Here is a 14,754-nt window from a genome sequence, read left to right as displayed (position 1 = left end):
CGTGACTTAAATATTCTCCTCCACGATCTGATCGTAGACACTTTATCTTTCGGTCACGTTGATTCTCCACCTCATTCTGAAATTCCTTGAACTTTTCAAAGGTCTCAGACTTGTGTTTCATTAAGTAGACATACCCATATCTACTTAAGTCATCAGTGAGAGTGAGAACATAACGATATCCTCCGCGAGCCTCAACGCTCATTGGACCGCACACATCGGTATGTATGATTTCCAATAAGTTGGTTGCTCGCTCCATTGTTCCGGAGAACGGAGTCTTGGTCATCTTGCCCATGAGGCATGGTTCGCACGTGTCAAATGATTCATAATCAAGAGACTCTAAAAGTCCATCGGCATGGAGCTTCTTCATGCGCTTGACACCAATGTGACCAAGGCGGCAGTGCCACAAGTATGTGGGACTATCGTTATCAACTTTACATCTTTTGGCATCTACACTATAAACATGTGTAATATTACGCTCGAGATTCATTAAGAATAAACCATTGACCATCGGAGCATGACCATAAAACATATCTCTCATATAAATCGAACAACCATTATTCTCAGACTTAAATGAGTAGCCATCTCGTATTAAACGAGATCCAGATACAATGTTCATGCTCAAACTTGGCACTAAATAACAATTATTAAGGTTCAAAACTAATCCCGTAGGTAAATGTAGAGGCAGCGTGCCGACGGCGATCACATCGACTCTGGAACCATTCCCGACGCGCATCGTCACCTCGTCCTTCGCCAGTCTCCGTTTATTCCGCAGCTCCTGCTGTGAGTTACAAATATGAGCAACGGCACCGGTATCAAATACCCAGGAGTTACTACGAGTACTGGTAAGGTACACATCAATTACATGTATATCAAATATACCTTTGGTTTTGCCGGCCTTCTTATCTGCTAAGTATTTGGGGCAGTTCCGCTTCCAGTGACCCTTCCCCTTGCAATAAAAGCACTCAGTTTCAGGCTTAGGTCCATTCTTTGACTTCTTCCCGGTAACTGGCTTACCAAGCGCGGCAACCTCCTTGCCGTCCTTCTTGAAGTTCTTCTTACCCTTGCCCTTCTTGAACTTAGTGGTCTTATTGACCATCAACACTTGATGTTCTTTCTTGATTTCAGCCTCTGCTGACTTCAGCATCGAGAACACTTCAGGAATGGTCTTTTCCATCCCCTGCATGTTGTAGTTCATCACAAAGCTCTTGTAGCTTGGTGGGAGCGACTGGAGGATTCTGTCAATGACCGCCTCATCTGGGAGGTTAATGTTCAGCTGGGTCATACGGTTGTGCAACCCAGACATCTTCAGAATGTGCTCACTGACAGAACTGTTTTCCTCCATCTTACAACTGTAGAACTTGTCGGAGACATCATATCTCTCGACCCGGGCATGAGCTTGGAAAACTAGTTTCAGCTCTTCGAACATCTCATATGCTCCGTGATGCTCAAAACGCTTTTGGAGCCCCGGTTCTAAGCTGTAAAGCATGCCGCACTGAACGAGGGAGTAATCATCAGCGCGAGTTTGCCAAGCATTCATAATGTCTTGGTTCTCTGGGACGGGACCGTCACCTAGCGGTCCTTCTAGGACATATTGTTTCCTGGCAGCTATGAGGATGATCCTCAGGTTCCGGACCCAGTCCGTATAGTTGCTGCCATCATCTTTCAGCTTGGTTTTCTCTAGGAACGCGTTGAAGTTCATGTTGACATGAGCGTTGGCCATTTGATCTACAAGACATATTTGCAAAGGTTTTAGACTAAGTTCATGATAATTAAGTTCTAATCAAATTATGAACTCCCACTCAGATTAGTCATCTAAGTGTTACACGATCCGAGTCGACTAGGCCATGTCCGATCATCACGTGAGACGGACTAGTCATCGTCGGTGAACATTCTCATGTTGATCGTATCTTCCATACGACTCGTGTTCGACCTTTCGGTCTCCGTGTTCCGAGGCCATGTCTGCACATGCTAGGCTCGTCAAGTTAACCCTAAGTGTTTTCGCTGTGTAAAACTGTCTTACACCCATTGTATGTGAACGTAAGAATCCATCACACCCGATCATCACGTGGTGCTTAGAAGCGACGAACTGTAGCAACGGTGCACAGTTAGGGGAGAACACTTCTTGAAATTTTTGTAAGGGATCATCTTATTTACTACCGTCGTCCTAAGTAAACAAGATGCATAAACATAATAAACATCACATGCAATTATATAGTTGTGACATGATATGGCCAATATCATATAGCTCCATTGATCTTCATCTTCGGGGCTCCATGATCATCTTGTCACCGGCTTGACACCATGATCTCCATCATCATGATCTCCATCATCGTGTCTTCATGAAGTTGTCACGCCAACGACTACTTCTACTTCTATGGCTAACGCGTTTAGCAATAAAGTAAAGTGAGTTACATGGCGTTCTTCAATGACACGCAGGTCATACAAAAAATAAAGACAACTCCTATGGCTCCTGCCGGTTGTCATACTCATCGACATGCAAGTCGTGAATCCTATTACAAAGAACATGATCTCATACGTCACAATTCATCATTCATCACAACTTCTGGCCATATCACATCACATGATCAATCGCTGCAAAAACAAGTTAGACGTCCTCTAATTGTTGTTGCATCTTTTACGTGGCTGCAATTGGGTTCTAGCAAGAACGTTTTCTTACCTACGAATAACCACAACGTGATTTTGTCAACTTCTATTTACCCTTCATAAGGGCCCTTTTCATCGAATCCGCTCCAACTAAAGTGGGAGAGACAGACACCCGCCAGCCACCTTATGCAACTAGTGCATGTCAGTCGGTGGAACCGGTCTCACGTAAGCGTACGTGTAAGGTTGGTCCGGGCCGCTTCATCCCACAATACCGCCGAAGCAAGAAAAGACTAGTAGAGGCAAGTAAGATGACAAAATCCACGCCCACAACAAAATTGTGTTCTACTCGTGCAAAGAGAACTACGCATAGACCTAGCTCTGATACCACTGTTGGGGAATGTTGCAGAAAATTAAAAATTTTCCTACGGTTTCACCAAGATCCATCTATGAGTTCATCTAAGCAACGAGTCAAGGGAGAGAGTTTGCATCTACATACCACTTGTAGATCACGAGCGGAAGCTAGCCAAGGGGATGGTGATGATGGAGTCGTACTCGAACGTGATTCGGATCACCGATGTCCAAGTGCTGAACGGACAGCACCTCCGCGTTCAACACACGTACGGGACGGGAGACGTCTCCTCCTTCTTGATCCAGCAAGGGGGAAGGAGAGGTTGAGGAAGATTGCTCCAACGGCAGCACGACGGCGTGGTGTAGTTGGTGCAGCAGTACTCCGACAGGGCTTCGCCAAGCATATACGGAGGAGGAGAGGTGTTGGGGAGGGGAGGGGCTGCGCCTTGGCTTGTGTTAAGCTCCCATGCGCCTCCCCACTATATATAGGGGTGGAGGGGCTGGTTTCATGCCCTCCAAGTCCATTGGGGCGTTGGCCAAGGTGGGAGGAAAGAAATCCCATCATTTCCTTCCCCACCGATTGTTATCCCCCCTTTTTAGGGATCTTGATCTTATCCCTTCGGGATATGATCTTATTCCTTCTAAGGGGGGATCTTGGTGCGCCTTGACCAGGGGTGTGGGGCCTTTCCCCCACTACTCACGTTCATGTGGGTCCCCCCATGCAGGTGGGCCCCACTCCGGAACCTTCTAGAACCTTCCCGGTACAATACCGAAAAATCCCGAACATTTTCCGGTGGCCAAAATAGGACTTCCCATATATAAATCTTTACCTCCGGACCATTCCGGAACTCCTCGTGACATCCGGGATCTCATCCGGGACTCCGAACAACATTCGGTAACCACATACAAACTTCCTTTATAACCCTAGCGTCATCGAACCTTAAGTGTGTAGACCCTACGGGTTCGGGAGACATGTAGACATGACCGAGACGTTCTCCGGTCAATAACCAACAGCGGGATCTGGATACCCATGATGGCTCCCACATGTTCCACGATGATCTCATCGGATGAACCACGATGTCAAGGACTTAATCAATCCCGTATTCAATTCCCTTTGTCTATCGGTATTTTACTTGCCCGAGATTCGATCGTCGGTATCCAATACCTTGTTCAATCTCGTTACCGGCAAGTCACTTTACTCGTTCCGTAACACATCATCCCGTGATCAACTCCTTGGTCACATTGCGCATATGATGATGTCCTACCGAGTGGGCCCAGAGATACCTCTCCGTTTACACGGAGTGACAAATCCCAGTCTCGATCCGCATAAAACAATAGATACTTTCGGAGATACCCGTAGTGCACCTTTATAGTCACCCAGTTATGTTGTGACGTTTGATACACCCAAAGCACTCCTACGGTATCCAGGAGTTACACGATCTCATGGTCAAAGGAAGAGATACTTGACATTGGCAAAGCTCTAGCAAACGAACTACACGATCTTTGTGCTATGCTTAGGATTGGGTCTTGTCCATCACATCATTCTCCTAATGATGTGATCCCGTTATCAACGACATCCAATGTCCATAGTCAGGAAACCATGACTATCCGTTGATCACAACGAGCTAGTCAACTAGAGGCACACTAGGGACATATTGTGGTCTATGTATTCATACGTGTATTACGATTTCCGGATAATACAGTTATAGCATGAATAAAAGACAATTATCATGAACAAGGAAATATAATAATAACACTTTTATTATTGCCTCTAGGTCATATTTCCAACACAATTATATAGTTGTGACATGATATGGCCAATATCATATAGCTCCATTGATCTTCATCTTCGGGGCTCCATGATCATCTTGTCACCGGCTTGACACCATGATCTCCATCATCGTGTCTTCATGAAGTTGTCACGCCAACGACTACTTCTACTTCTATGACTAACATTTAGCAATAAAGTAAAGTAGTTTACATGGCGTTATTCAATGACACGCAGGTCATACAAAAAATAAAGACAACTCCTATGGCTCCTGCCGGTTGTCATACTCATCGACATGCAAGTCGTGAATCCTATTACAAAGAACATGATCTCATACATCACAATTCATCATTCATCACAACTTCTGGCCATATCACATCACATGATCAATCGCTGCAAAAACAAGTTAGACGTCCTCTAATTGTTGTTGCATCTTTTACGTGGCTGCAATTGGGTTCTAGCAAGAACGTTTTCTTACCTACGAATCACCACAACGTGATTTTGTCAACTTCTATTTACCCTTCATAAGGGCCCTGTTCATCGATTCCGCTCCAACTAAAGTGGGAGAGACAGACACCCGCCAGCCACCTTATGCAACTAGTGCATGTTAGTCGGTGGAACCGGTCTCACGTAAGCGTACGTGTAAGGTTGGTCCGGGCCGCTTCATCCCACAATACCGTTGAGCAAGAAAATACTAGTAGAGGCAAGTAAGATGACAAAATCCACGCCCACAACAAAATTGTGTTCTACTCGTGCAAAGAGAACTACGCATAGACCTAGCTCATGATGCCACTGTTGGGGAACGTTGCAGAAAATTAAAATTTTTCCTACGGTTTCACCAAGATCCATCTATGAGTTCATCTAAGCAACGAGTCAAGGGAGAGAGTTTGCATCTACATACCACTTGTAGATCACGAGCGGAAGCTAGCCAAGGGGATGGTGATGATGGAGTCGTACTCGAACGTGATTCGGATCACCGATGTCCAAGTGCTGAACGGACAGCACCTCCGCGTTCAACACACGTACGGGATGGGAGACGTCTCCTCCTTCTTGATCCAGCAAGGGGGAAGGAGAGGTTGAGGAAGATTGCTCCAACGGCAGCACGACGGCGTGGTGTAGTTGGTGCAACAGTACTCCGACAGGGCTTCGCCAAGCATATACGGAGGAGGAGAGGTGTTGGGGAGGGGAGGGGCTGCGCCTTGGCTTGTCTTTAGCTCCCATGCGCCTCCCCACTATATATAGGGGTGGAGGGTCTGGTTTCTTGCCCTCCAAGTCCATTGGGGCGTTGGCCAAGGTGGGAGGAAAGAAATCCCATCATTTCCTTCCCCACCGATTGTTATCCCCCCTTTTTAGGGATCTTGATCTTATCCCTTCGGGATATGATCTTATTCCTTCTAAGGGGGGATCTTGGTGTGCCTTGACCAGGGGTGTGGGGCCTTTCCCCCACTACTCACGTTCATGTGGGTCCCCCCATGCAGGTGGGCCCCACTCCGGAACCTTCTAGAACCTTCCCGGTACAATACCGAAAAATCCCGAACATTTTCCGGTGGCCAAAATAGGACTTCCCATATATAAATCTTTACCTCCGGACCATTCCGGAACTCCCCGTGACGTCTGGGATCTCATCCGGGACTCCGAACAACATTAGGTAACCACATACAAACTTCCTTTATAACCCTAGCATCATCGAACCTTAAGTGTGTAGACCCTACGGGTTCGGGAGACATGTAGACATGACCGAGACGTTCTCCGGTCAATAACCAACAGTGGGATCTGGATACCCATGTTGGCTCCCACATGCTTCTCGATTTTGTCATCGGATGAACCACGATGTCGAGGATTCGATCAAACCCTGTATACAATTCCCTTTGTCAATCGGTACGTTACTTGCCCGAGACTCGATCGTCGGTATCCCAATACCTTGTTCAGTCTCGTTACCGGCAAGTCACTTTACTCGTACCGTAATGCATGATCTCGTGGCCAACACTTTGCTCACCTTGAGCTCATTATGATGATGCATTACCGAGTGGGCCCAGAGATACCTCTCCGTCATATGGAGTGACAAATCCCAGTCTCGATCCGTGTCAACCCAACAGCTACTTTCGGAGATACCTGTAATGCACCTTTATAGTCACCCAGTTACGTTGTGACGTTTGATACACCCAAGGCACTCCTACGGTATCCGGGAGTTACACGATCTCATGGTCTAAGGAAGAGATACTTGACATTGGCAAAGCTCTAGCAAACGAACTAAACGACCTTTGTGCTATGCTTAGGATTGGGTCTTGTCCATCACATCATTCTCCTAATGATGTGATCCCGTTATCAACGACATCCAATGTCCATAGCCAGGAAATCATGACTATCTGTTGATCACAACGAGCTAGTCAACTAGAGGCTCACTAGGGACATATTGAGGTCTATGTATTCACACGTGTATTACGATTTCCGGATAATACAGTTATAACATGAATAAAAGACAATTATCATGAACAATGAAATATAATAATACTTTTATTATTGCCTCTAGGGCATATTTCCAACAATAGATTGCACCAGAATCAGCCGGCTAGGGCGAAGGATCAGCCCCCTTTGCCAAGCGGGAGCGCAGTTCCCAACCTTGTCAAGCATAGGCCACCAATCTGCACACGTCAAACTTTTGATAGCTAGCTGTTGGCCTAGGTACCAGCACGAGAACTCCGCCAGGTCACAATGGAGCAGCGTGGCCACCCTATGTCTATCTTCCAAGTCACCCCTAATCACAACGGTCGATGACTTCTGGTAGTTGACCCTTAGCCCATATGCCTCCCCAAATGCTTTTAGAGCCTCCTTCAGATCCATAGTAGTGGGTTTGATAAACAGGGCCACATCGTCAGTGTATATTGAGATTCTTTGCATGGCCGTGATCCCTTGGAATGAACTAAGCACGCCGTTCTCCATAGCTCTCTGTATAAGTCTCGTCAGGACATCCATTGCGATGACAAAGAGCAGCGGCCAAATGGGGTCGCCCTGACGCAGCCCGCACGCGTGCCCAAAGCTCTTCCCAGCCACACCGTTGACAATCATCTTGGTGGTTGCAGTTTCAATAAGATCACCACCCAAGTCATCCAGCGCGTGCCAAACCCCTTGGCAGTCATGACCTTGAAGAGGAAAGGCCATGACAAAGAGTCAAATGCCCTTGAAATATCAAGTTTCAGAAACACTCCGGGCATCTTCCGTGCGTGAATCCTCCTCGCCACTTGTCTTACGAGGAGAAAGTTGTCATGTAGGTGCCTTTCCTTGATGAAGGCAAATTGATTGGCCTCAACGATCATGTGCATCAGTTTCCGGAGCCGGTTAGCAAGAACTTTGGCATGCTATGTGTCAAGCTAATCGGCCGAAAGTCACCAATTTCCTCCGCGTCTGGTTTCTTGGGAATAAGTATAATGTGTGCTTTATTCAGCTTCCCAAAACCCCTTCCACCCCCCACGTAAAGCTTCAACATGACTGCCATGACATCCTTCTTGATGATTGGCCAAGCTTTTTGGTAAAAAGCCGCAATGTATCCATCAGGTCCCGGAGCGCGATCAGGGGGAAGTTCCTTAATGACAGCCCACACTTCCTCCTCGGTGATAATTTCCTCCAGGTCCCGAAGATCGTGATTCTGCACCCCAAGGAACTGCAGGTCCAGGGAATGATCTCTCACTTTCTCCTGCCCAATAAGCCTCTCATATGCCTAGAAGAAAGCTTCCTCCTTTTGCTCCTGATCCGAGACGATAATCCCCTCTCTTGTGATGTGAGTGATGAAGTTTTTTGCATGCCACCCATTAGCAAAGGCCTGGAAAAGTTTGTTGTTAGCATCTCCCTCCTTCAACCACTTCATTCGTGAACGTTGACGATCGATGGTGCGTTCCAGTGCTGTCAGCCCTAGGAGAGCTTGCTTTAGACTTCGACACGGCCATAGCTCCTCTCTTTCCAGTGCCCGCCCCTCCTGCGCGATATCCATCCTGTGTATCACCCAGTTCGCCACCCTCATCAAAAGCTTGACGTTGCCCACCTTCTTTTGTCCCCAGGCTTGAAAATAGCTCGTTGTGTTCCTAAGTAGGGCGTCAAGCCTTTTGTATGGGTCAACTATCTCATCGCTGCACTTCCAGGCCTCTCAAACTGCATCCTCAAACCCCTCCAATTTAGTCCAGAGCATCTCGAGCCGGAAGCGCCTCTTGGGACAAAAACTAGCACTAGTAGTAAGCAGCAATAGTGCATGATCCTAAACCCCAGTGGATAACGCATGTAGGGGGTACTTTTTGTTGTCTAGCTCCTAGTCCACGGTCGTCAAAACCCTGTCAATTTTGGTCAAGGTGGGTGTGTCCCTCTCGTTGGACCATGTGTATCTCCGTCCGTGGATGTACATTTCCTTTAGCTCGTGGTCATTCACAAAATCTCTGAATCTTCCCATCATCCTTCTGTTAATGTTGGAGTTGCTTTTGTCGGTGGCTCTTATGATCATGTTAAAGTCTCCTAGCAACATCCACGACCCCGAGCTTCCCAACCGCCAGCCCCTGATCTCTTGCAAGAATTTTGTTTTCCTGTCCTCACCTTGTGGCCCATACACCAGTGTGATCCACCATGGATCCCCCATTTTAACATGCACCCAGTCCACGAGGAAGTTAGTGTTAAGCATGATGTTATCCACCTTTAGCACCAAGCCATCCCAAGCTAATAAAATTCCACCACATGTGTCCACCGCCAGCACATACGCAAAGCCATCAAAATATGGCCCTAAACATTGCATTACCACATATTTATCCATTACAACCATTTTGATTTCTTGGAAGCAAACCAAGTTCACTTTCACCGTTCCCACAAACTCCATAATGGCCTTCCTTTTGGCTGGATTGTTGAGTCCCCTCACATTCCAGCACAATACCTGCGGGTGTATATCCATCGAGAGAGGGTATACACCAACCACCAATCTAGCTGCCTAATGTGAGCACAGCACCACCGTGTTGCTTGCCTCCACGTCATGCACTGCCGGCAAGGTCTTGCCAAATAGCCCCGCGATAACCCGGATGTGCTGCTCACGCAATGGAGAATCAAACAAGGCCTGCAGCTCGTGTACCATCCCATCATCCGCCACCATATCTTCCGGCACCATCCCAAGTGCATGTAGCAGCACATTCTCTGCTGGGCTGTCCTTGGTACGGCAAGCAGAGGCCGTCTTCTTTGCTTCCCGTGTTGTGCGCTTGGGAGTGAAGGGTGTTGCCTCCGGCCTCAACTTTGCCGCTTGCACTTCTTTTAACAGAGGAGGCGGCAACTTCTTGATGATGTTGGAACAAAAACCCTTGAGCTTTTTATACGCCACTGCTTCCTGTGCGGTCATGCCCACCGTGTCTTTCGTGCTAGTATGCAGAACCAAGGCTCGCGGCTCCAATCCGTTGGGTGGCAGCTCGGATTTTAGCTGGGTTCGCCTCAATTCCTCTATCGGAAACGATGAAGCCCAGCAGTTTTCCAACAGGAACACCAAAAACACATTTTTCCGAATTGAGCTTGATGTCATATGTACGGTGGTTGTCGAATGTAAGATGCAGATTGTCTATTAATGACTCGACGTGCCTAGTTTCGATGACGACGTCGTCTAGGTACGCTTCAACTGTCTTGTGGATTTGTTTTTCTAGGCATGTTTGAATCATGCGTTGATAGGTGGCGCCGACGTTTTTTAGTCCGAATGGCATAGTGTTGAAGCAGAACGGTCCGTATGGGGTAATAAATGCTGTTACAGCTTGATCGGACTCCTTCATCTTGATTTGATGGTATCCGGAGTATGCATCGAGGAAACACAGTGAGTCGTGTCCTGCGATAGTGTCGATAATATGGTCGATGCAGGGTAGGGGGAAGGGATCCTTAGGGTAGGCCTTGTTGAGGTCTTTGAAATCGACACACATGCGCCAAGATTTATCCTTCTTTGGTACCATCACCAGGTTTGCTAGCCAGTCCGGGTGTTCTATTTCTCTGATGAATCCAGCCTTGAGTAACTTGGCTAGCTCCTCCCCCATGGCTTGTCGTTTGGGTTCGGAAAAGCACTGTAGTGTTTGCTTGACCGGTTTATATCCCTTCAGTATATTTAGGCTGTGTTCGGCCAGCCTGCGTGGGATCCCTGGCATATCCGGCGGGTGCCACGCAAATATGTCCCAATTTTCACGTAGGAACGCTCGCAGTGCGGTGTCTACCGTTGGCTCTAGCTGTGCTCCGATGGATGCTGTCTTCTTGGGGTCCGTCGGGTGGACTTGAAATTTGACTATTTCATCAGCTGGTTTAAAGGAGGTGGATTTGGGTCGCTTGTCTAGGACCACGTCGTCCCTATCCACCATGGAGCGTAGTGCGGTTAATTCTTCAGCCGCGAGGGCTTCATATAATGCTTCGAGGGCCAGGGCTGCAGTTTTGTTTTCGACACAGAGTGCTATATCTGGACCACTTGCAAGAGTGATGATACCATTAGGCCCGGGCATCTTGAGCTTCATGTACTTGTAATGGGGTATAGCTTGGAAGCATGCGAATGCATCTCGCCCTAATAAGGCGTGATATCCACTATTGAAAGGGGCCACTTGGAAGGTTATCTCTTCGGATCGATAGTTCTCCGGCGTGCTGAATACCACATCGAGTGTGATTTTTCCTTCGCACCGTGCCTCCCAACTGGGGATAATTCCTTGGAAGGTCGTGCTACTTTGCTCAATGCGGCTCCTGTCTATTTCAATTTTATTGAGAGTTTCCTCGTAAATGAGATTTAGTCCACTGCCGTCGTCCATGAGCACTTTGGTAAGCCGAAAGTCGTCCACGATCGGACTGAGGACTAAGGCGGCAGGTGCCCGGACTGTTCTGAATTTTGGTTCGTCACTAGCATTAAAAGTTATGGTTGTGTCGTTCCAGGGGTTTACCGCCGCGACTTGGCAGACTTCAGCAAGGCCGCGGAGTGCCCTTTTAGGCCTATTATTTGAGGCGAAAGTCTCGAAGACTGTCAATACTCTGAGTTCGTTATCTTTCGTGGGTTGTTGCTCTGCGGTATTTTTGATGAGGAGATCCTCGCCACTCTTGGCCACTTGCGGGAGTATCCAACATGCTCTAAGGCTGTGGGTTGGTATGGTATCCGGTGTTGTGTGTATTTTGCATGGCCTATCGAGCCATCCCTCCAGAACGGTTCCGCGCCTCGTAATGGGCTTCTATTTTTTACTATTGGATCAGGTGACCGACGAGGGTGCATCCTTTTTGTCCGGACAAGGGGTTGAGTGGAAGCCGGTCGCTCCCAAGAAGCTGCCTGAGTTTTCCAGGCGCTTTCCATTGCGCAATACTTCTGTACTATGGTTGCCAAGTTAGCAAAGTGTAATACGTGACGACGGTTGATGGCATTGAGGATTCCCTCGTCCGTGCAATTTTTGCATAATAATAAGATCGCGTCTTCATCGCGGCAGTCTTTGATCTTGTCTTTGACAAGGAGGAATCTGGCCCAAAAGTGATGGACCGTTTCTTGAGACTACTGTTTGATGTGGATAAGATCGCGTGTATCTGGGTGGGTGGGTGGATTTAAGTCCGAACCCTGACCCAATCTAGGATCCGGGGTTTGAGAAACTTCCGAGCTTAACTGTTCGAGCTCTGGGATATCAACCAATTTTTCAGGCCCACTGTCCGACTCTAGGTTCGGAGTACGGGGCACACCCTCCTGGGGACGGGTATGCTGCTCTATGAGCTCAGAAATCCGAACATAGTTTGTCCTCAATATAGAGGAAGAGTTGTCGTATTGCTCCTTTACTATCGCTATCTGATGGGTGATCGGCAGAGATTCAATTTCTCTCTGATCGAGTTTAAGCCCAATCCGATCGTAGTCTGTAGCGACCCCCAAGGCAGCGATGTGATCCAGGAGTTCGTTTAAAGACGACAACTCCATCGGATCCATATGTTTGGAGTATTCTGAGTTGACGCGGAAGTGATTTTCGATGACCCGAGAAGTCATCGTCGGCCCGACGGCCGAACAGGCGGTCATAGTGAAGCCGCCCAGCCGGAGGGTTTGGCCTGAGGCCAGGGCTCCTCCGGAGGTGATTTTGTCCTTGATAACAAGGCGAGCCATCAATCCTATCTTCGACGTCACAGCGGAACTCTCAATGAAAGCACCAATGTCGGTGCCAAAACCGGCGGATCTCGGGTAGGGGGTCCCGAACTATGCATCTAAGGATAATGGTAACAGGAGGCAGGGGACACAATGTTTACCCAGGTTCGGTCCCTCTATATGGAGGTAATACCCTACTTCCTACTTGATTGATCTTGATGAATATGAGTACTACAAGAGTTGATCTACCACGAGATCGTAATGGCTAAAACCCTAGAAGTCTAGCCTATATGATTATGATTGTTCCCTATGGACTAAACCCTCCGGTTTATGTAGACACCGGAGGGGGCTAGGGTCATACAAGGTCGATTACAGAGAAAGGAATCTACATATCCGAATCGCCAAGCTTGCCTCCCACGCCAAGGAGAGTCCCATCCAGACATGGGAAGAAGTCTTCTGCCTTGTATCTTCATAGCCCAATAGTCCTGATGGGACACAAACTAGCAAGATGCTAATTCATGCGTGAAGACAGTCCAATCTTTCACGATACTAGATGAAACATGACGAACGATAGCAGCAGTAGTTGAAGATAATTAGTAGCGGAAGAAGAAGCCTTCGGATCTTACTAGAGAGAAGAAACCGAAGAAAAAGGGCTTGCGTCAAAAATTAACACCAGGTCAATCACGACGTAGCAGCGATGTATCCCTTGTCATGGATCGCAAAAACTCATCACGTTGGTGCCCCTGACACAAGGCGTTTTCTGATTTCTTTATTTGATTCCTCCCTAAAAACCAATCACCGTACACGGCCGAAGCCAGCCCATTATATAGGCGAGACGTACGTAGATCAAACCGACTCATAGTTCTAACTTTAGATTCTAACAGACTCTATCTCTGATTTGAACTAATTACAAATTACCTAATAAAATATTCGGCCACGTTGATCACCTGTTGGATTATAAAACGGACTAGTACCCCACTTGACAACGCAACTACTAATATGACTACGTAGAAAATAAGGACTATGTGCACATCCTTTCCAAATAGCCTTTAGATGTGTTATGGCACTTGGATTAGAATTGCACCGATCATCACCCAGCTTGGCGTACGAAAATTTGGTTTCACCTCCTCTGGCACTACTAACTTGACAGGAATTTCGCCACAACAATTTATGCTAGAAGATTGAGCACACGGTGCAATTCCCAGTATCCCTTTGTCATTCTTCTTCTCCTGCGCAAACAACACTTTGTTTCCTCTACTCCGTGTCGTAGCCAAAGAACCTCTAGTGGCCACATCATCCCCTCCCTCTTGAAACGAAGCCGTCCTCGGTTTCGTGGTAGCTCTGAGAATTTTGTTTGGAACTGAAATAATAGCATCCACCTTGATAGCATTGGCAAACATTGGTCGCAACACATGTCGTTTCCCGTTATTCCAAAATGAATAAGTATTAGACCTCCCGTCATGTGTGGCACCACTATCATATTGCCATGGCCTGCCCAACAGTAACTGACATGCATCCATTGGCAAAATGTCGCATATAACCATATCAGTATAATCGCCAACAGAAAAATTTATGTGCACCTTGTGGGTAACCTTCAACTTTCCAGTGTGATGCATCCACTCGACACGATGGGACTGTGGGTGTTTCCACATACGTAATCCTAAAGCATCCACCAATCCCTTGCTAACAACATTTGTGTAGCTTCCACCGTCAATAATCAACTTGCATTTGGTATTGTTAATTTTGCACTCAGACTGAAAAATATTCCAACGTTGCCCCTTATCCTGAATGTGATCCTTTTGCACTCATTGCACCATTAGTGAAGGATATGACTCAGCAGCTTCAAAACTCGCAACCACATTTTCAGCATCCTTAGATTTTTCACTGGAAGTGTCAGAAACTGCCTCTTCATCACTAGCGGATGCATAGCCATCTCTCGTGAGCAACACTCTTTTCTCAT

This window comes from Triticum dicoccoides, chromosome 6B (assembly GCF_002162155.2).
Source record: "Triticum dicoccoides isolate Atlit2015 ecotype Zavitan chromosome 6B, WEW_v2.0, whole genome shotgun sequence".
NCBI classification, from domain to species: domain Eukaryota; kingdom Viridiplantae; phylum Streptophyta; class Magnoliopsida; order Poales; family Poaceae; genus Triticum; species Triticum dicoccoides.
This window is presented reverse-complemented; position numbering follows the sequence as displayed.